The sequence below is a fragment of the Malaclemys terrapin genome, chromosome 2 (genome assembly GCF_027887155.1).
Source record: "Malaclemys terrapin pileata isolate rMalTer1 chromosome 2, rMalTer1.hap1, whole genome shotgun sequence".
NCBI lineage: Eukaryota > Metazoa > Chordata > Testudines > Emydidae > Malaclemys > Malaclemys terrapin.
This window is the reverse complement of record NC_071506.1, coordinates 90806572-90829885: the sequence shown is the minus strand read 5'-3', so window position 1 is coordinate 90829885 and position 23314 is coordinate 90806572. Positions and strand designations below refer to the sequence as shown.

General features: G+C 42.7%; 1 protein-coding gene and 1 long non-coding RNA gene across 5 annotated transcripts in view; one reads left to right on the top strand and one right to left on the bottom strand.

The window, feature by feature from the left end:
* The window catches only part of LDLRAD4 (low density lipoprotein receptor class A domain containing 4), a 436744-nt gene extending 422732 nt beyond the window's left edge, over nucleotides 1-14012 (bottom strand). For 3 of the 4 annotated variants that reach the window (XM_054017885.1, XM_054017890.1, XM_054017886.1), the window contains exon 1: nucleotides 13869-14012. The gene's annotated coding sequence lies outside the window, so the exon portion shown is untranslated. Of the gene's footprint in view, nucleotides 1-1584; nucleotides 1818-13868 lie in introns of all 4 variants that reach the window. The other variant, XM_054017887.1, reaches the window with a different exon arrangement.
* Nucleotides 13500-23041, top strand: LOC128831471 (uncharacterized). Its single transcript, XR_008443800.1, has 3 exons — nucleotides 13500-13558; nucleotides 21223-21358; nucleotides 22909-23041. It is a non-coding gene; the product is annotated as an uncharacterized LOC128831471 (long non-coding RNA).
* The last annotated feature ends 273 nt before the right edge of the window (nucleotides 23042-23314 follow it).

Here is a 23314-nt window from a genome sequence, read left to right as displayed (position 1 = left end):
AGTCACTCCCCTCTGCACCCATTCTATGTTTTCGTCCTATCACCTCTCTACAGTGCTAGGGTTTTTTCAGCTTGACAAACCAACTGCCCACATAGAAGCTTTTCAGAAAGTAGGGGGGAAAAACATGCTCAAGTCTTGAAATGAAGACTTTGGCAGCCAAACATTAGCATCAAAATGTTCTTTTAGGAAGACCTTAGCACCCTTACCCCTTCATATAATCCAACTTTAAACTAAGAGAGAGGGGAGCGCAACTGCGCCTCCTCTTCTTTAGCTTTGTTAAGTAGAGCTCCCCTCTTCCATGTTTGATGCTACGAGAGTTCCCCCTCCTATTGCAATCTGCTTTCACCACTGCACACAACCTGCATTCCCCCTACATAAAAATATCGCACTAAGACTACTCTCTAGCCCACAGGGAAGAACTAAGCTCACTTTCTGTGCTTCTTATCTCTCATCCCCTGCAGGTTAGTGTCCTAAACCCTGAATTCTGCAAACTGATGCAAGCAGGGAGGGCTCTTACACCCACACAGAATCCCACTGAAATCAATGAAACTACACAGGAATAAGAGTCCTTGCACATCGGTTCTTTGCCAGGACTGACTCACTGTTGTATCTTCATTCAGATTTATGTTACTATTCTTCTGCTGTATAATTTTTTTTTTTTAAGTATTAAAGACAGAATTACCTCTGCTCAAAGTACAGGAACAGATTTACTCATATAATTACCATTAATAAAATAAAATGTTTTATCCTCCAGGTTTCTATGTTTCCAGTAGACTTGTTGAGGCAGCACACCCTGTACATATTGATCATCGCAATAAAGAATCAAGCTGTACTGCTACTGAGAGCAGTTTTGCTCCCTTCTCGACTAGACTGTTTGGCTGGTGGAAGGATTAGAAATCAGAGATCAGCCTAGACTTTGCAACAGAGACTTAGCCCCTTTAGACTAAAAATAAACAAAAAGAGAGAGAGGCTGGAAAAAAGGATTGATCGATCCTGTGACAGCCAGTCTCAATGTGCACAATTTTACCACAAAAAGTACAAGCACCATCTGAAGTTTACAGGGTTTATCTCCCCACAGCACATAATTCCTGTAGCTCTTAACTCTACAGGGTCATCTAAGAATACAAATATCTATACTATATATACACACACACTGCAGGCTATGGACACCTCAACCATCTGACAAGCATTTCCATTAAGCAATAAAGTGAAATTTGTAAGCATCTAGTTTATACACAGTTATGCAAATTAGATTTCCAACTGCTGTTGCAGCAAATCCTCATACAGCTCTGTGTGCTAAAATAAAACTTTAAGTACTAGCAGCTTGACTGGATTCTACCTGCTTGTGAGGTCAGATAGGTTTCACGTCCAGTCTATTGAGCCCTTCTCTACCCAGACGCCTGGTTTGCACAAGCTCCCTATCCAAGAAGACTAGAGTATCATTTACAGTAGTCTCATCAGGACTGAAGAGCCCAGTCCCCTGGAGAAGATGAGCAGGTTGGGTTCACCACAGAACAGACTTCCTGACGTTCTCCAGAATGGAGAGTTTCTTCTCCAAAGCATGAAATTTGTGAGATCACTTACAGTAGGGAGGAAAGTGGAGCTCTGCTGTGAAGAGACATCAAATCAAAGACAGAAGTCATTAAGCCAATGAGTTGCAGGACTGTCTGGCAGATGGATGGGTCTGTGAGGGCACCTTGGTTGCTAGAGGAACCATTTTCTGAAGCCTCGTCTGAAGCAGTCACATATGGCTCTCCCAAGTACTGATGCAAGCTCCCAGATGGATTAGTTCTTTCTTGACGTCTTATTATAAACCCCTATGATGAAAGAAGGGAGCACATTTTTTTGAATCACAACATGGGTCTATGAAATAAATTTGACTTTTAGCAATTGTCTAAATATGACAAAACCAGAAAGCCTCCCTATTAGAGGTGGCTGCTACTACAATCAGATTCTAGGAGAACATTCATGGAGTTGTGCTAGACGAGCTTGGTGAAAACTGAAAGGACTGGGTGAACTTGAATCTTAAGTATTTGTGATGAGATGCTGAAATAGGTATTATGAAAGCTAGGCACCTTTCAGACCTGTAGATGCTAAAAGTTCTCTGTTGTACAGCTGCTATTGAGAACAAAGATTTTATCTGGAATTTCTTGTATTTCTAAAAAAGCAGTTTAACCATTTCAAATGCAAGACTCTTCTGAAGCTTCTATATCCTTCAGCACTAGAGAGTAAATGTCTTCATCTAACTTCTCAGAAGGGACAGGAAGACTACCACAAATATCTAGGAGGAATGGGACGCTTGCTTGCTTATAAGCATCTCTTTTGGCAGGATTCAGGGACACATTTATTGAAATGAGGGAAATTGAAGGAAATTTTATGTAGTAATTCTCTGAAAAAAAACAGCAAGAAACCATTTCTTGGATAGTTTTTCCCCCCACTCTGAGAAAATAATAAAACTACCCATCCTCCAACACCGGAACAAGTTTAGGGGAGTCAGAGTGTAGCAAATGCAGGAAGTCAGAAACTGGAAATACTGGGATAGGGACCCCCTAAGTATCTTCTCTTGTCCCTTCAATATATACTGTAGCTCACCAAGCCACAAACTGGGAAGATCTATGAGGCTGGTATGATCTTCTAACGAAGTTTTTCAACTTTTAAGCAGAAATGGACTGACCAATCTTGGAAATATCTGAACTTCTCTAGACTTAAAAAAAAAAAAAAAAAAAAAATTCCCTGATTTAAAACTGTTTTACATAGGCTACCCCAAAAAGTATACTTACTCAGAGTGGTTGGGAAAGGAGCTTTAGGATGTTCCTAAACTCAGTGACCAGGGGGGTTTAATCAGATACTGCTCCACTGCCCATGGGTTTAGCAAATATAAAGAGGTGTCATCTAGAAAGGCAGTAGCTAAAGTGACATGATCCAATTTATCTCTCCTCCTCTCAAGGGAGGCTAACACCTTCTCAACATCCTTAAATGAGATAATAAGAGCTCTTGTGACATAAACTGAAATTAAAGCTGCTCCCAAACACTTATTTTGTTAAGATAGACGCTATCTTCTTGTCAAATGGTTACATAGAGAAGAAGATGCTTTGTATGAGGGAACACAACATATCTTAGAGCACCCTGCAGTATAGGGATGGTTTTTGGTAAGGAGACAAAGGTTCTTTTTCCTCCTTACAGTGCTTATATGCATCTTGTCCAAAACATCAATCCTTTCCTCTAATAGGAAACAGTACAGAAATCTTTTTTCTTTTTGGGAAGGTCATTGAAGGCAGTAGGTGGTACAGAATCCTCAGACAAGTGTAGTGCCTTGACTACTACTCTTAAGTGGCTCATGCCCTGGCCTCTGCATCCAAAAAAAAAATTAAGACATTTTCCCTTCTTCCTCAGAATCCTACAGGGATCTATGCCTGGGTTTACTGTAGTTAGGCTGACAGGGTGAGGGGTAAATGAAGGTAAATTAAACAGACACTAGGGTGGCGGAGGCTTTGACTCACATAATGTCTTGTTTAACTCTGGATTGAAAAAAACAAAGGGGAAGAAAAAGCACTAATTGGAAGCCATGAGAGCCTGACTGGAACATTTGAACTCACCTGAGATGCATCTTGGGGGAGTAGTATGGGAACTGGCAGGGACTTTATCTTCTGTCTCTAGGTCTTGTCAGAAGTTAACACGGAGCCTGTGGGAATGGGAGGAGGCATAGGGCCCACCTTACTAGACTCTACAGCTGGCCAGGCCGCCCAGAGGATTCAGGAGGCCTGGGGATAAAGCAATTTCGGGGGGCCCCTTCCATAAAAAAAAGTTGCAATACTATAGTAACATGTATTTGGAAATGTAAAAAATAACCAGTGAAATACATTTTTAATAATTTGAAAATACACGAAATACATTATTTAAAAACATTAAATGCTTTAAGGGTATGTATACATTTTCAATTACATAAATGGGCTGTGGCTGGGTGATGGTTGGTGCCAATGGGCTGTCGCTGCCTGGGGTGGCGCTGCTGTTGCCCAGAGCTGGGTGGAGCTGGGCTCTGGGTCAGGCGGTGCCCGGCTCACAGGGGCTGTGCTCAGAGCTGGGGGTCAGGGCTGTGGGGGGATGGGGTCAGGGGGTGCCCAGCTCAGAGGGGCTGGGCGTCAGGGCTGAGGGGGTGGGGGGGGTGTCTGGCTCAGAGGGGCTGGGCTCAGAGCTGGGGGTCAGGGGGGTGTCTGGCTCAGAGGGGCTTACCATGCTGCTTACTCCCGCCTCTCCCCTCTCCTGGAGCCTCAGTGCGCCGTGTCCAGGAGCGGCCCTGGACAGAGCTGCAGCGGTGTGGCTCCACAGGACCTGAGCTCCCGCCGCTCAGAGCCCCTCTCCCTTACCACCCGGCTCTGAATGGGAGGAGCTCAGGCCACGTCACTGCAGTGCTGTCCAGGGCCGCTCCTGGACGCGGTGCGCTGAGGCGCCGGGGGATGGGTGAAGGCGAAGGCAGGGGGGAGCCTCCAACATTCTCGTGGGGGCCCCTGTGGGGCCCAGGGCCTGGGGCAAATTGCCCCACTTGCCCCCTCCCCCCCCGGGGCGGCCCTGCAGCTGGCTGGGTATTGGACTGAGGGTAAAACCGAACACATCTCTCTCTCTCTCACTTACACACATACACTTACACAACCTTATGCATTGAACACTCCGGGCAAAGCAGTTGGTAAAGACTCTTTTTTTCTCTATTTTTTACATTTTCTCCCAGGCAACATTTGAAGAAAAAAGGCTCTCATATGAACACCTGTGTGTGTCAGCAATTGTTCCTCACTGAGGCAGACCAGACACATTTAGGATTAGCTTCCTACAAATGTTTATAGTCACTTGCTTTGGAGTGGCAATGAACTGCATGTCTCCTCCACATAAGATTTGCAAATATTCAAGTTTCATTTTGCTTAACACTAGTCAAATCCTAGGAGGCCAGGCATCTGTTAGGATGATATGTGGAAGAGCAGCACAAAAACTAAAATAAAACTTTGTTTTTTAAAAAGTGTTTGTGAATTTCAATTCTCATGACAGGTGCCAGCTTGACAACTCTGGAGATCAAATCAGGTACAGCACAAGCCACACCACCCACTACCCAAAATGTTCTTCAACTCTGACCTAAAAGATATGAGACAGTGAAGTCACTCTTGACAGACTATTGCCTCTGCTGAAAATGCAAACAAAGGTTTCATCGATTTAAGATATTTTAAGAGCAAAAGGGACCATTACAATCTGCTAGTCTGCATAGCATGGGACATAGAATTTCACTGAGGAATACTCTCTGCAGGGGAAGGAATTCTTCTTCCTCACTATGGAAGTGAACATATTGAACAAAATAACTTGTGGTTAAATGAGGGCAGTAAGCGCTAGCTGTAACAGTAGCATTTAGATCTGAACATGTCCCCTCTTTTAAACAAAAACATCTACATTCAGGAAACCCCATAGAATAGCTTTACCTAGCCCTACTGGTGAGAGCTCACAAATGCATACTTTCATACTAATCCTTGCTCTAGGTGTCAGAAAAAAGCCAAGGCTACTTTTACAGGAGTTTACATGTCATAAGTCAAAATGACTCATTCTTTAATTAATGCATACATTAAAGCAGCTTCACTCCAGTCTTACTGGTAGAGGACAGGTGTCGAATAGATTGGTCTGCAATATCTTTCCTGTGTCTCGGTCACAGAGTGTCCCTTCATGAAACGGAAGAATGCAAATAGTTTTTAGCTATGAGAAACCAAAACTGTAACTGTGTCAACACAGCTACACAATAAAAAGAGGTTACTTAACACCCCTGCCCCCCATCCCCCTCTCCCCCACACACACACTTTCATTCTAACATCTTTTGGAACCCAGAAGGATGGGAATTCTATTTTTAAAATTAAAATGTTGTTACAATGAGTATCATAATGCTGGACACCAATGAAGATGAAAAACGAAGTACAGTAACCTTGTATCAGAATATAACGATGTGATGCTCAGACGGTCACTAAACCAGTGAAACACTGCTTACTTTAGGAGTATGAATAAATATAGAATTCCTCATAAGGAGGACATTTTGTTCTCCTCCTGGGAAAGTTTAGGGCATTTACTGTATTTATAAGTTCACATTTATTCTAATGCTTCATAAGAACTTTATATTCTGCTCCAAGACCATAACTAAACAGATTTCATGCTCATAGTCCAAGGATTGTGATAGAACTATTCAGCTGAGAGGATCTTCAGCCAGACACAAACGTTCAGACCACACCAAACCTTACTAAAAAACACAGACAACCTTAGAGCAACATACGGACTAGAGAGCATTACAGTCAAAGTGAAATATTAATGTCAGAAAATTATGCAGAAGATGGGAAATATATATGACGCAATGCCTGCACCTGGTATTTTACATACACAATAGCAAGTTCAAGGTTTCATCTTTACTGTTTTTGAAAGGTCAACTTCAGACTACGTTATAAAATATTGTGATATTTTCTCTTCTTTTATTTCAAATTAATCTATTTAACATGAAAGAAAAACACATCACTAGCTGGTGCCAACCATAATGAATGGACTGCAACTACTATCCCAATACATCTTCATTCTCATCTGCAACATTTTATTGCTGCCTCTTTTCTATGATATATTCCCTCTTATTTGGAACTGGTCCTAAATGAATGATTTGGAAATTTGGGCACAATGTCTACCTACTACTAAGATGAGACCATGAAGCTTGTTTACTCATGGGGGAATTCTGAACCACTGTGCACGTGCAGAATTCATGTCCCCCGCAGATTTCTTTGCTTCCCTGCAGAAAAATTACTTCTGACAGGGAAGCAAAGGGAAGCCACAAGAGCGGTCATGCGCCCCTCCCTGGCAGTGCAGGCGCATTGGTTTGTGCATCCAGAGTAGCCTGCAGAGATGTAAATCACCTCTGGGGGGGATACGGAGCTAGGCGAGCATGCATGGGGAGACGTCAATCACTGCCTGGGGGGGGGGGGGCTGGGCATTTGAGCAAGCAAATGAGACTTTGTCCCTCTCACTTGCTATTGCAGCACGTCTGGCGTGGAGGGGCAGGGCTTCAGGGTGTTTCTGAGGAGGTTGGCATGGGGCAGGCTCAGTCCCCTCGGGCAGAGCAGAATGTAGCAGCCTGCCTGCTTAGTGAATTGTTTCCATTGTTCTTAGTGAATTCCCCCAGCAGTATAAAACTGGTATAAAAGATTTAAGGCTCCTTTACATTGCCAGAGTGGTGTAAAGGAGCCTTATTGTAAATGACAATATGGCCTGATAAATGCTTATGATGCTTTAGTGATCAGAACTGGTCTAAATTTTTTGATTGAAAAATGTTCTTATCAAAATGCACTTCATGAACTGTTTATTACTGACCTTTCTGAAGATGGTCAGTAGCCAATATAAATTGTGAGTTTGATTCCCTGTCCCTCACTTGCTCTTCAGCTGCCTATGATGTAATATGAGCATATGGCGACACATATTAGTTGACTAATAACTAGAAATAAAGGGTCAAATCTAACTACATTACTATCAGACAAAGGGGGTTTGGGGATTTCCTCCAATGCTCCCCACTCCCATTCTCCATCCACTGTACTGTAGTTTAAATAAATTACCAAAATAATTGAAACTGGTGTGATTATATTGCATAATTTAGACAAATAAAATATGCAGAATTTTAAAACATTGAGTGAGAATTTTTTGGCACAGAATTCCTCCAGGAGTACTTGCTGCAACTGTCACATAGCCAATTAGAAATCTACATTGGCAGAGATTAAAGTACATTATACCACCAACAAAGAGCTCCACACAACTGTCTCAGTTCTCCCCACGCATTTCCCCTACCCTCCATTGGTTCATTCTGGGACATATACACCTAAACACTCACAGGTGTATCTGTATTACATAATCACGTCAAAAATGCCAGGAGCTCAAGATGTAAAGAGGACATAATTTAGTTTTATCCAGACCAAGCCTACAAATAGAAATGGGTGCTGCTTTACGTAAGGTAGTGTGAAGTTCATGTGAGGAAGGTTCAAACTTGGGATCGGAATCCTAAAAAACAGCTAACAAAATATAGGATGGATATATTTACTGTTACAACCAAATTATATGTATTTCTGAACTAAGTCACAAAATTCTCATCAGCGAGCAGAAGACTTGCCATGAGGCAAAACTTAAGCAAACACAACCACAGCAGGCAATGGCACACCACAGGTTTGCAGTGACTGTATGTCTTTCAGACAGCAGTAATTTATTTATCCCCGTCATGTAACTTTAACAGTCTGTCTGCCTGGTTCTTGGCAAGCACTGACTTGCACTGTCACAAACTGTCTGACAGACAGAGTTTCTTAAATGCTTTTCTGTTTTAGCAAACAACAAAACTTCATAAAATAACCATCATTTCCCATTCTTCTTCCATGCCCTCCCCACCGACAAAACACACACAAACACACACACAAGAAACCCTCGCAAAATAATCCCTATACAGTTCTTCCACAAACCAGGGTTATTTTAATTTTACACATCCAAATTTTTGTGCATACAAAGCTTTCGGAATCTGTTAGAGAGAATTTCTGTTAAGCTTAACTGAAAAATACAGTAATTAAAAATTAATAATGGGTGTGGGCATGCAGCTTCCCCACTCCTCCTCCCACCACATACACAGTCCCACCCCCAAACTTCTTTGCTGTTGTTCATGTGGATTTGTGCCAGACATTCTGCATCCTCATTAAGTGGTGTCTGGCAACCTGCCTGAGTTTTAGTGGGTTCTGGGAATGCCAATATATTAACCAGAGGACTTTTCGCATTACCCTTTAGAGTTTTTATTCTAGAAAAGTCAACCATTTGGCACAGTGCAAACTTATTTCATCCGGGAAAGCTCTCAGTTGCCAATCAAGAGAAATTACATTTAGTTTCTTTGTCATTTTCAAGCCCTCTATCTAAAAAACAAGCTCAGTGGAAAGAAAGTGCCTCACAAATACAATTTTAAAAGCCCAAGTGCCATTTTTAATAGGATTTCAAAGAAAAGGAATCCAGATGTGAACAATATTGAGATCCATCATAACACACACAAAAAGATTAATTCTCATTTCCTTATGTGTTAGCGGCAGAAGCTATTTTAATTAGGAAGAAGAAACTTGCACAATATTACTCCGGTAATTAAAGATAATACAGGTGCCTGCATGTTTCCTATGCCTAACTAAGTGCATTATGTTAATGACATGAAAAGTAACTAACAAAATACACTACCTACAGTATCTTCCAAACACCAATCAGGACCTATGCTAGTGAAGGATTTTACTAAATGCATATATACTATACATAAAGAGATGTTTAGGCCACAAAAAAATAATAATTTTGCACTCAACCTATACTCTTCTTTAATCTACACACACATACAATTGTCTGTAGGGTTTCGGAGGTAGCAAATAAGATACTAAAATAAAGTGTTGATATTTTTCTTTCATATGAGTAGCACAACTGAAATAAATGTTAACTGTTCTTTATTGGAACATTCAATTTTTTGTGTACAACACATGGAAAAAGATAAATCCATGAACTATACATTTATCTCATTTACTTTAATTTCTCCTGCTTCATTGTGCTTTGAGCCAAATCCTGCAGTCCTGCTTAGCCAGAGGTACTTACCTGAATAGTCCCATTAACTTCAATGGGACTACTAAACTAATTAAGGGCTGCAGGGCAAGTCCCTTGGTACCTCTACTCAGTAGCATTGAAGACATTGCTATATACTGGCTATCAATTACTTTGTTCTCTGTGTAATTCTGGTTTGGGCAAGAATTTGCTGACGGAATGGCAGAACTCCAAGATGTAATCTCCCCTCTACAGTGAGCAGTTACCCAAGGATCGAAAAAATTACAAACCAGATTAATTCAGAATTTCCCATTGTGTCCAGAGGGGTCCATGGTCTCAATGTGCCAGGCAAGACAGCTATTTTTAGAAAGTCACCGGCTGGGTAATAGAAAAATGTGTGTATATGAATGTTTATACTGGGGGGATGGATTCTCAACAACTGATGCACCAATGTACTGGCACAAGCTCCTTTAACAAGCAGCTGGTGCTGGCAGGGCGCCATTGAAGAATTCAGTGGTTATGCACACCAAACCTGCAAAAGAGACTGCACTAAAATCTCCTAGAAATGTATAGATTCCCTTCCTGTTATTGACGGGCATGCACATATGTATATGCATAAAGTTGTTCTAAATTACAGCAACTTCAGCTAGCGTACTTTTCCAACGCTAATCATGGGGCAAAAAATAAAATGCAACTGCATTTCATGTTAACATATGGAACGTAAATGTGCGTAACTCTTTAAAATTGTTTATTTCTCTTAAAGTTGACACTGAAGAGGAAGTGTTTTTTAAAATCTAGGATGATTTTCATAGTAATTTACATTCAGACAGCATTCTACATCCTGAAGGGATACCAAAGGCTTGTTCATATACAGCACCACTTGAATGCTGCCACTTCTTGGGTAAAGGGCAGTAGCCAGACAGATAGACACAACAGAGCATGTTGTACAACAGCTGAGAAAAAAGAAGGAATGAAATTCTGATCAAGCAAACGGGGGCAAAAAAACTCCTCTTCCAACAATGCCATGGCACTTTTAATTTACACACAGAGCAGACAGAAACTCAGTTTTTAAGGTCTCATCTGAAAGATCTTATCTACAAGGAACTGCGGGTAACTCTGTTTATCTCCCACAAAATGATGAAGGGATGAGTTATTTCAGAATTATCAGGTAATGTTTTTACTGATAAACATTAAGCCTCCCAAAAATTTTGGATAGTTGTATCTTATCCTAGAATCCAATTTTCTTCTCGTTTCCCCAAATTTTCTTATAATATGGCCAAGACACTGAAACATGGACTCAACTTCATCCATCAAAAATTGTGCCAGAGCCTGGAATGTTTCAATTAATGTAAGCCAATGGACTGATCTTACATTGTTAACTCATTCTGTGTCTTACATTTATCATCCTTTAGCTTTGTATGGCCACCTCAGGTTGCTGAAAGAGAACACACTGAGATGCATTATGTACATGCAATAGCAATCTTCATGTACTCATGTGGCAGAATTTAATACATAGCCAAAAATACAGAATATATAAAGATGTATTTTATGTACATACACATATGTGTAGATTTATATTTGACATACTGCAGTTAAAATTCTCTTACTACTGACTTTGTGGCATACTCACAGTAACTCAATAGTCAGTGCTGCAACACTAGTACAGATATAGATGTGGAGAACATTTTGTCACTATTTCAGCTGGCAGTGAAGTGGGGACATTCATCAGTTAATAGACTGTCTCCCCTCAATGTCTTTCCAGCTAAAGAGTCCCTTTTATTTCTAACAGAGATGAAGCTACAGTGTCTGCATGCTTGCTAGTGGCAGCCTGCACCATCACCACAGAGCTCCACTTAGTAGTGCATCAAAATGAATATCATTTTATTTAAACCAATTTTGGACTGCTATGAAATGCAAAGCCATTAGAATATTATCCTAGAAAATAAATTAGCAAGTGGGGGCAAAACAAAACTCTGTCCAATTAAAGACACTTACGGTTTGAAAACTCTAATGCAGAAAAACATTTCCCAGCAGCAAATGTTACTGTAGTTATCCATCATATTAGTTCATCAACTTTCCCTGAAGTCTATTCTTTTAGATTGCTGTATAACTACCAGTAATTGTCCCTCTGCTTTCTTATTGCTGAAATACCTCTGACCTGTTGGCTAGCCTGAGAAATGAGATCCTGCATATATTTGTCTCTACACCTTTATGCGATGCACCTTTTCCTTGCATAAGCACTTTTAAAAAATTAAGTCTTTTTAAAACAGATCCTTTCTAATTAAATATGACTCCTTCCTAATTGAAAAATATTACTCTAGGCACTCTAAAATTATACATTTATAATTCCAAATGCCCTTTTCAGTACCACATAAAATTACTCACCTGATTTTTACTGTCATGCGCAACCATCACCGGTTACACATAAAAAATAAATTTTGCTAAGCCTTGAACATTACAGAAAAACCCTCAGTTTAGACCACACATCATCATAGATGTATAGTTTAAGACCATTGAACAAAGGGAAGTTATTTTCTGGTTTTGCCTGTTTCCTGTTTATTCCATCGTGAGGTTCAGAAGAAGAAAAAAAACTAAAATGTGCATTTTATCCATTTAAATCTTCTTAGCAACTATTATATGAATATTATACACATATATTCACATATAACAGCAAAATTTGCTTCCCAGTTCATGCCATAAACTTCTGATGTCCCTACTCCAGGTGTTCTCAAACTGGGAGTCGTGACCCCTCAAGGGGTCGCGGTGGTGAGCTGCAGCCTCCATTCCCAAATCCTGCTTCGCCTCTAGCATTTATATTAGTGTTAAATATAAAAAAAAAAGTGCTTTTAATTTATAAAGGGGGGGTTCACACTCAGAGGCTTGCTGTGTGAAAGGGGTCACCAGTACAAAAGTTTGAGAATCACTGCCCTACTCAATGCCATCTGTACAAGGTAGATCAGCAATATAGAGAAGGCTGCATTAGACTTGTGCTGATATGTGGAAAAGAAAATAGATTTCAGTAAATATGAGTCTGTTTTCCATGAGCTCAACAGAAATAAGCAAACGCTTATATGCTCCCTTCCTTCCTGTAAAAGTTGTCTGCATGGGTCTGCTGAACAGTTTTCTTTACTGTACAGACACTTCTGTTATAATCTTTCTTCTTCAGGACAGCACAGGACTGATGTAGCAGACCTGCCATTTAATATTATTCCACTGTGCTATGTAAAATTAACTCTTCATAGCAATAGAGGAATATTCATGCAGAATGTAAGGATTATTTTACGTATCCTCCTGAAGGAACATGCTGACAGAGAGCAAATTGGGTAATATAACTCTAGTTTTGCAGCCTGTTCTCTTCTCTGAAAAGCTTCAGCGAAGCCACCTTTATAGTGACCTATGCTGAAGTACCCCAATAAGTCCCCTCCAATCCGCATGCAGCATCCCAAACCAAACCAATCCATTCAGCCCACAAAGCAAGGCAAACAGATGCATGATACAGTCCCAGATTTCCCTTCAACGATGAAGAACACAATTTGGAGGGAGGAGTGAAAAGAGGTGATTATTATTACACACAGAGAGAGACCACACGCGTAGACAAAACCCTCCAGACAACTGTGTCAGAGTTTTGCCAGGATGACAAAAAAAAATCCAACTAAAGGTGGAATATCATCATCGCCTTTGATTTAAAAGCCACGTTAACCCTATTGCCGGTCATTCCTTCCCACGCAAACTAAGCCCCCACTGACAAGGTAACACGAATAACAAAGGGGAGCACAGGGCTATAATATAGTTCCCTTTGTCATTTTAGCTCCAGCCCCGGAGACACCTCCTCCAGAAAACACTCTCCCATCAGGCTGGGTCCCCTCACCCCCGGGAAGGCAGAGTTGAGCGAGGGTAAATGACCAGCAGCTCCTGCAGACTGACTCCGGATCAAAAGCTGGAATCCAGACATCTCTCCCCTTGTGCAACCCAGGTGTGTCCGCGCGCTGATGGAGCTGCAGTCTGCAGGCTACACACACACGGGCAGGTCACCGGGGAAAAGGGGAGCCACCTTTTCAGAACAACCTGCGTCTTGTCTCTTTAAGAGCCGCAGACCTTAAACTTGGGCCTCCCCTCACTTTCCCAGTCACTTTCTGGCTGTCTGGCTGCTGCAGCAACTCCCTGGCTCCCGGGGGCTCCCTCCCCTCCCGGCGAGCTGCATCTCCATTAGCAGCAGCGCTGGCTCCAGCCCCGAGACTGCAGGCGAGGAAAGGGGGAAATGCCCAGGCAGGCGCCGCACTCACCTTCTCTCCGAGCCCTGCCGCTCACCCCCTGCAGCCTCATGCAGAGCAGCGGCAGTGCCGGCCTCCTCCCCCCGTCTGTCTCCCGCGGTGGCTCTGCGGGCGCTCAGCCTGGCTCTGCCTCCAGCGCATTCCCAGGCTCGCCTCCTTCCCCCGCCTCCCTGGCTGCTGCCTGTCTGCAGCCCGTCTGGCTCTCGGTGACAGGCAGCGAGGGAAGGAAGCAAGGGGTGGGAGGGGAAGCTTCCTGCCCAGCCCCGCCGCCGGGATTCACAGGCCACACTGACATCTGCTGGGCTGGATGTGCCACAGGCACGGGGGGCGCCGCGAGATGGGCTCGGCTAGGGACTGAGATGGACCTGCCGGTCTCTCGCACCTTAACCCAGCGCATCAGACAGGGCAGGGCTTGGCCTTGCACCTAGGGTGACCACATGTCCCGATTTTATAGGAACAATCCCCGTTGCAGGGTCTTTTTCTTATATAGGCTCCTATTACCCCACACCCCGTGTCCCGATTTTTCACATTTGCTGTCCGGTCCCCCTAACTTGCACCTGGGGTTCAAACCTGTGTCCATGCCTCAGTAGTTGGAAGGGTGTTACAGGGTGATGAAACTCTCTGCTGTCAAATGTCACACACACGCTTTCATGGCTCTGCTGCTATCCTCAGAGCGCCTTACCTCCCAAATGAAGTGACCAGCACTACAGTGGCTCAAATGTTGATTAGCCCTTACTTGTACCTCTGCTCTACCTTGCACTCTTACATAAAGTGGGGTCATCGCATGCTTGACATGCCATGGGCAGCTAATGCTGCTGTGTCCTTGTGTATATGGTTGTTAAGCATGTAAATATTCATATATACCATCCCCCTCTCAAAAAAATCCTCTTAATTGCTTAATATGATGTTTCTCCTCCCTACCAAAAAGTCCACCCTTCATATCAAATCCCCTTTTCTGGCCAAAGCACGTGACCCACTCAATTGCCCTTCCCCACCCAGGCTGTAGTTCCCTAAGTTCCTTCCCTGCAATTAGTTTACTGGCTAATTTTAGATAAGACATACTGAGTGGGGCAGGGAACAAATAGTAACAAATGGACATGGTGAAGAATGAGAGGAGTTACAACAATAAGATTACTATGTGCATTTCTGATGGTTCAAATGTGTATTGGGGGATTTTTGTTTATTTTTAATAATAATAATAATAATTAATGGAGATATCCTATCTCCTAGAACTGGAAGGGACCTTGAAAGGTCATCGAGTCCAGCCCCCCCTGCCTTCACTAGCAGGACCAAGTACTGATTTTGCCCCAGATCCCCAAGTGGCCCCCTCAAGGATTGAACTTACAACCCGGGGTTTAGCAGGCCAATGCTCAAACCACTGAGCTATCCCTCCCTTTTATTTGTGGGGCCGTGTTTTGTTTCCTTTGCTCTTGCTTTTTTGGTTTTGTGTTTGCTTTGTTTTGTTGTTTGATTTTTCTGCTTCCTCTTTTCTAGGTATTGTTTAAGATGTGAGTTGTAAGGCGAGAATGGGATGCAGATAGGGAAGTGGGATGCAGATAGTGATTTGGCAGATTGGGAAGGCTTTCCATACCTACATTGCATAATGGTAAGAGGCACACAAATAATTGTGGGAGATGCAGATGAACAGAGCTGGCATTATAAATAAAGCAAAGAGGGCTGGCTACCATGCAGAAAAGACAATGCCTGATACATAAGAAAGGGCAGAGTTATGCAGGTCTTGAGAGAAACGGCAAGCAGTTTGAACTAGATGGAAAATGTGAACTAGTAAAGGAAATCCAAGAAAGAGACTTACAGGGTCAGATTGACACTGACGAAGGTAATTTTAGCATTCATATTCTGGATTAACTGGAGCAAGGAGCAATAGGAGTGTCAGGTAGGCCAGAGAAGGTAGATTGCATCAATCAATCTGATAGATCATGGGTTTTCAACCTGGAGGTCTCAGTCACCAGAAGGTCACAACTACCCTGCCCTTCCAATGGAAAAGGTTGAGACACAATGCTTGCTCAATGCTTCCCCTGCTGGCTCAAATTGGTAGAGCTCTAGGTTTAAGTCCTCTGAATAGATACCTCTGGAATTTTGGAGCTGAAGGTCAAGAGTTCTACACTCCTGAGCACAGACTATCCTCAGCCCTATCCTCCTCAATGCCATTGCAAAGAAAAAGAAATGCAGATTGTGTTTAAAGTCCCTCACTTCTGTCACAGAATCTTACCAAGTCCCCCTAGGCACTTTTTTAATCCAAAGAAAAGTTCTTGAAACATAACAAATCACCCACTCTCTAATGGATTATCCCCTTGTACAGATTCTGGAGTGGAGGTCAGATTGCTGAGGGATTTTGCTTCTTAAAAGAAGAGAGGGGCTATAGGGGGAAAGTGGGCTATTTCTGCTTGCCATCACACAAAAAAACAAACTTCCATCCTGATAAGTACACAACGAATAGCAACACTTCTCATGTTGTACCTTTAGCAGGTATGGGCAGGCATAAACTGATGTCATATATTAGACATTCAGTAATGGGCCAGATTAGACTCTCAGAGGCACCAGTGCAACCAAGAGTACAATATGGCCCTATGTTATTAATATCTAAGGGTGGATGAATGAAAACAAGTTTGAGTTCACGTTATAACCACAACATTCAACAAAGGCGAATAGAAACTCCTCCCTGTATTCTGGCAATGCCTTTTATCACTGTTACAACCCGAGGGAATTTGTGCCACTGCCTTATTGAATCTCTATCATGCCAAACTCACACAATTTGGTTAAGCCAAGTAGGTTGTCAAATGACTGCTTTGGTTCAGCAATCACCCAAACTGCTCATTTAGCCCTAATACACATTTTACAAATATTATTTACAACTAATGAACACTTACAATACTGGTATTTTTCTAATGTTTTTAACTTCTTTCTTCCTTTTTCTTCTTTCTAACTTTCCATAGGAAAGGCTAAAAAATGGGGTTGAGAGAAATATGCAAACACATTTTCACAGTGTCACACATTTTTCATCCTTTTTTTTGGGGGGGGGGGGGGGGTAATTAACTTTTGAGCCAGTGAAATTTTCCTATTTGAAAAATGTTATGGACCCAGGATGGTTTACCAGACCAAAGTCTACTTTTGACTCAAAGGTTTATATTTGAGTCAAAAGTAGACTTTTCAAATTTCACACGGAAGTATGATGGCAGGCATCTTTTGGCAATTTGGGCTTGTGCAAGGAAGTTTGGGAGAGAAGGTGCAATGCAGGGACAGTCACACATGCACTGAGAATACGTTGTATACATTAGCATATGCCAGGAGAATGAGAATGGAATACCCAGAGAGGTAGGCAAAACAGAAGTTCATTCTTGAGACATCATGTCATTGGCACCTGGAAAGAGAATAGCTGTTACTAGATATTTTTGCAGCGTGGAAGCAGGGATTCACACAAAAAAGAAGGCTGCTCTTCTTTGTGTCAATCCCTGTTCCCACACTGCAAAAATACACTGGAGGATCATGAGCTCTGGCTGCAGTGTGGAATACATAGGCCCATCCTGCTGATGCCTTGTGGAAGGTGATGTGGGTGGTCAATGTGTCTAAGATGTGGAGAGAAAGCAGCCAATACTTACTACTAGTTAGTCACCTCCTCTGGGCCCAGTGCTGATCCTGCCACTGAAAGCCCCTTTGCCCCTACAAGTCAAAGGATGCAACAGGCTCCTCTGAGGAGAGACAATCAAGGAGGCTAGTATTTTAGGTAGTTGGAGTCAGAGGAGTGAGTTTGACACTGAGGACATAATGGATGTTGGTTTTGGTTACTGTTATGGTGTGGAAGTAGATGACTTGGCCTGTTTCCAGCCAGGAAACCACAAGCAATATATTTTAAGTATTACTGATTCTTATGATCTGTAACACTAGGAGTTCAAGGGAGATCCAATTAAAAACACAGAAACCACAGCATGAACATAGCCAGATTACATACAGGAGCACATACCAAACCAGTCTCGCTACAGCTAAACTACAAGTAAAAGCATGCTGCAAACCAGTCTAGCCATAACAAAACTACATCTAAATCTATCACTAGGAGAATTTCAGATGATTTAGGTTTAGAATTTGGGTGTTCATCTTAACTATTTTACCCCAGCAGGCCACACAAGCTGTTCTCCCTGCATATGGCTTACTGCTGGAGGGCCATAATGACAGACCTTTCCCCCCAATACTGCTGATCATCTTTTCCTGGTGCTATCTTGCAGAAAAAGACTGCTGGCCTGCTGCCCCCTTCTGGCATCTGTGGATGGATTACTCTTCACCTAATGTTGTCCAGAGGCCACCAAGAAAGGCCAACTACTCCCTCAAACCTGGATGTCTCTGCAGCAGGAGGAGATAAGCAGTCTGCCCCCTGACAATAGAGGAGGAAGCAGTACAGAACTGCTCCTTGTTGCTGGTGCAAACAGTTATTTCCCCCACCCCTTAGTGGTTCAGGGTGACCATACCATATGCAACTGGATGAATCAAACAAGTTTCAGCTGTATAGACCTAGGATTACCAACTTTCTAATTGCACAAAACCCGAACACCCTTGCCCTGCCCCCTTCCCCAAGGCCCAGGCCCCACCACTTCTCCATGGCTCTGCCCCCTCACTCCATCCTCCCCTCCCTCTGTCGCTCACTCTCCCCCACCCTCACTCATTTGCTCATTTTCACCAGGCTGGGGCAGGAGGTTGAGGTATGGGAAGGGGTGAGGGTGTCAGCTGGGGGTGCGGGTTCTGGGGTGGGGCCAGGGATGAGGGATTTAGGGTGCAGGAGGGGGCTTTGGGCTGGCGGGGTGGGGCCGAGTGGTTCGGAGTGTGGGAGGGGTCTCCAGGCTGAGGCAGGGGGTTGGAGTGTGGGAGGAGTATGGGCTCTGGGCTGGAGGTGCAGCCAGAATGAGGGGTTCAGGGTACTGGAGGGGGATCAAGCTGGGGCAGGAGGTTGAGGTGCGGGGGCGGTGAGGGCTCCGGGCTCTGAGGTGAGGCCAGAGATGAGGGGATTGGAGTGCGGGAGGGAGTTCCAAGCTGGGGCAGAGGGTTGGGGTACAGGAGGGGGTTCAGGGTGTGGGCTACGAGAGGAAGTTTGGGTGAAGGAGGGGGCTCAGGGCTGGGGGTTGGGGCACGGAAGGGGGTCAGTGCTGGGGCAGGGAGCTGGGGTACAGGAGGGGTTTTGGGGTGCGGGCTCCAGGCAGCGCTCACCTCAGGCAGCTCCCCACAAGCAGTGACATGTCCCTCAGCTCCTAGGCAGAGGCGCAGCCAGGTGGCTCTGCACGCTACCTCTGCCTGCAGGTGCCGCCCCCGGCCAATGGGAGCTGCAGAACAGCCACTCAGGGCGGGGGGCAACACACGGAGCTCTGCCTAGGAGCTGAGGGACATGGTGCCACTTCTGGGGAGCCATGCGGAGCCAGGAAGGGAGCCTACAAGCCCCACGCCAACCGGACTTTTAATGGCCTGGTCAGCAGTGCTGACAGAGCTGCCAGTGTTCCTTTTTGACAGGGCGTTCTGGTCGAAAACCAGACTCCTGGCAAGTGGCAACGCTATGTGGACCCTTGCATAGGCACAGATCTCCATTGCAGGATCAAGGCCTAAACTGTTATCTTACACACTAATCCTGCAATCTGATCCACATAGGTGAACATCTGCACTCATGCACATTCCATTGACCCCATCAGGGTTCCATCCAGGCACAAGGGTCTGGCCATGTGGATCAGATTGCAGGATGAAGCTATTGGAATGGTACTCCATTATGTCACAAGGAATTGTCATAGTGTTACACTGAAAATCACCATCTAATACGTCTGATTAAAACAGGCAATGAGTTTCAACACAAAATGGGAAAAAGTAAATGTGTACGTAGACTAGAGAGCATAAGAAAAATGAACTATAATATTCTGGGGTTGAATTAAATTTCCCCTCTCATTCCTATGTATTAGATTTAGGGACCCACAGCCTTTTTATAACACACTGTAGAGGAACCTTGCTCATTCACTGAAATTACAATAACTAATTCACACATACGTTCTGTTCTGTGCAATTCCTCTGCCAATTCCACCCACACACCTGAAGACCTCTCCACTGGATGTCAATACCAGCTTTAGATAATTGTTCAAATCTGCAAGACATGTTTTAGTTGTCTTGTCATGTTAGGATGTAACAAAAACAAACCAGAGGCTTTCACAGCAAGTAAAATGCAGTGTGAGACTGTAAACTGGGTGTGAGAGTTCTATGAATATCAGTATTGAATTCCCAACTTTTAATAATGAGTTAACATTTTATATCAATGTACAGCACCAATTCCTTTTATTTAATATGCTTAGCTACAAACAAAATTTAAAATAACATAATTAGGGAAGGTGATAATCATCTGGATCAGGAATGTAACTCTTAACAACTAGCTGTTATAGGAGTATTGCATTCCCTATGGCCCTCCACCTTGGAAAGACACGACAGTAATCTGTATCGCACACTCATCCTGTACCTATGGTTGCAATCATGTTCCAAATCAGAGTGAAATTTCTCATAAAACAATGTAAAAATGTTAGTGAATTTGGCACTTGTGAAAGGTACCCAATAACAAGTCTTCAGATATTCAAAGAACTGTTACAGCATAGGCAGCAGTAGTGCAAGATTCCTCACACCACACCATCAATATGGCCCCAAGGCTAACCTGAAAGGAACTCCACTAGCAATGAGAAGTCATCTGTATGTCAGGTCTATAGTTGGCTTCTCAAAAGATAGCCAATAAAGATGCCAGTTGTGGTAGTTTTAAGACGTTGAAACTTGCTGCTAGAAATGATGGTAAACTGACTGGAATCAGATCAGATCACAAACTATCACAAAGCTTTCATATATAGGAAAACTTTCAGTCACTACCAACCTAGGCTAGATTCCACCCAGTGACCAAAAGTGAAAAGTTCTGTATCCCTTTGCCATCATCCTAAGTCACAAAGGGTCATTGTTTTATGTCATGGTTTGGCAATATCCAGGTTTCTTTGACTATCAGATATAAAGAAACAAAGCTGAAATGTGTGAGTCTTAGCTTAGCTATCCCCTCTTTTTTGTTACAAAGATAGGTAGCTAGTTTTCAAACATAGGCCCTGATTTTACGCACTAATCTACAGAGCCAGGCCCTTCACTTTGAAGTCAATGGGACTGTGCATAGGTTCGGAGTCTAGCCAAGTGGAATAGCTTACCAGATAGAAATCTAACAGAATTTTTACTTCTTTGATACTGTTTTTATATTTTTTTAAATGGTCACCTTTAATTCCAAATTGAATTTCCTGACTAGTATGTGTTTGAAATGTCAGATTTAGCAAATGATACCTTAATTATTAATTATGATTTTATTACTCAGACATACTACTGGATTAAAAAGAAAAGGTCACCACCAACATCCTCCAGGATATTCCAACAAGTGGTTGCCTAGTTTACAAACTAGACAGCAAACTTTGCATTGCAGTATGAAAACAAGATCCCACTTTGCAAAATAGGTAAGAATCAGAAGTTGGTCCAATAAAAGATATTACCTCATCTACTTTGTCTCTCTAAGAATCTACTGTCAGCTTTGGGAAATGCACATGAAAGAGGATTGACCAGGACAGGATATAGCCTATTTTGTATAATAACAGACAACATATTCTTTCTGATTAACAAAATAAACTCACAACATTTGTTTCTTTTAGACCATTACCTATTTTAAATAATGATGATAAAATGTTGTTCCTAAACCTTCCACATTAAGCCAAGGCTTTGGACACTGCCTTACTAATGTCATATAGCAACATAGAATGGCAGTTACTCTGTTTTGCTCATTTTACGAATGGAACATGGCCCTGCTTTCGGTTCTGCAAAAAAAGCAAATTTGGTTTCCTCTGCTGTAAGAGAGTCAAGATTTTAGAATTTTTTTAATATTATATACTGCTTTTCATCCAAGTATCTCACATTGCTTTAGGTAGGAAGTAAATATTATTGTCTCCATATGACAAACAAGGAAACTGAATCACAAAGAGATTATATGACTTGCCTGACGGTACACTGCATATCAGGGGACAGAGCTAGGAATTTAAGTCAATTCTCCTAGTTCTTACCCCAGTGCTTGATCCATGGGACCACACAGAAGCTGTTGTCACTGCTATCAATTAGGCTTTCATCTTATCTATTGTGCAAATTTAGGCATTCTTAAAATTAATCATTGAATATTAGCATACACAGCCAGTCTATAAATAAGATTGTTTCTATATATCTCGCTATTAATGTTCAAAGAATTGCTGTGTTCTGGAGCGTTCCCTCTGATATTTATGGAGCTTTGACATTAAACTAGAAGATTAAAACAGTCCCAAAAATGCCTCTAAGTACTTTCCATTCAAGATGTGGCAGCAATAGCTGAGCAATGCACAGAGCTCCCAGTGTATGATTATGTATCCAGGGACACTACTGTGATACTATTATGAAGGATTACAGTGCCACTGTGTCCAGCCAGGAATGTAAATGTCATCTGGTCATAGAGGCAACTCTTGGTTATTTTTAATGATTAAGTGACCTGACAAGAAAATAGTTAATGTAATTAGGTTTAATGTTCATATAATTCATACATGTCAGAAGATTCAGGTTTGCTTGTTATTTTTCAGGTTTTTATTTTAAACGTTTAAAGTGTTAAACTATAAATCACTATACACCATAAAGTATTAAACTATAAAAGAGCTGGCCAGAAGTACTTTCTTACTTACAAATTCTGTCATGCGGTCTTAACTTGAGTGAAGAGGAAAGAATTAGTTAATGCTTGTAAAGCACTTTGAAGATGAAAATTGATATAAGTAGCGTTGGGCCTGATCCTACTTCTACTAAGTCCATGACAAAACTCCCACTGACTTCAATCACAGCAGGATCAGGCCTATTTTACAAAAGAAAATTCCTTTCTTCCATCTATCTATAGACATTATTTAATTAAGGGCATTGTTTTTACCCTTGTTCCCACATAAATTAAGCCATGAGTCCATAACTGTTATGATAATCTTACATGTCTAATCTCTTTGGGGTTTAGAGAACATGGCCCCTTCAAATCTTTGTCCTAAAGGGAGGAGGTGCTGATTGTTCCAGAAGAGGAAGTGCTTTTTTGGGGAAGGCCCTCACAAAATGAAGCAGCCGAGAACCTGTCCAAAGCCAGGGAGGGACAGAGTGGCTGACCGGGGATGCCCCAGGACAGGAGCAAGGAGGAGCACTGTGCCAAGGAGGAATTGCCCGAGGACAAACCAGAACTGGACCCAGTATCACGGCTGCCCCGAGCTGTATGGGACCACGAGTGCTGGGGATTATGATTTTGCTTTGGGAATAAGAGGGAGGCTGTTAGCTAGCTAAGTGGGGAGGCTGTCTCTATGTGCACCTTTGCAGAGACCGGCAGAAGAGGGCACCAGAGGGGTTTGTGTGGAAAGTTCACTGGCGCCGAAGAC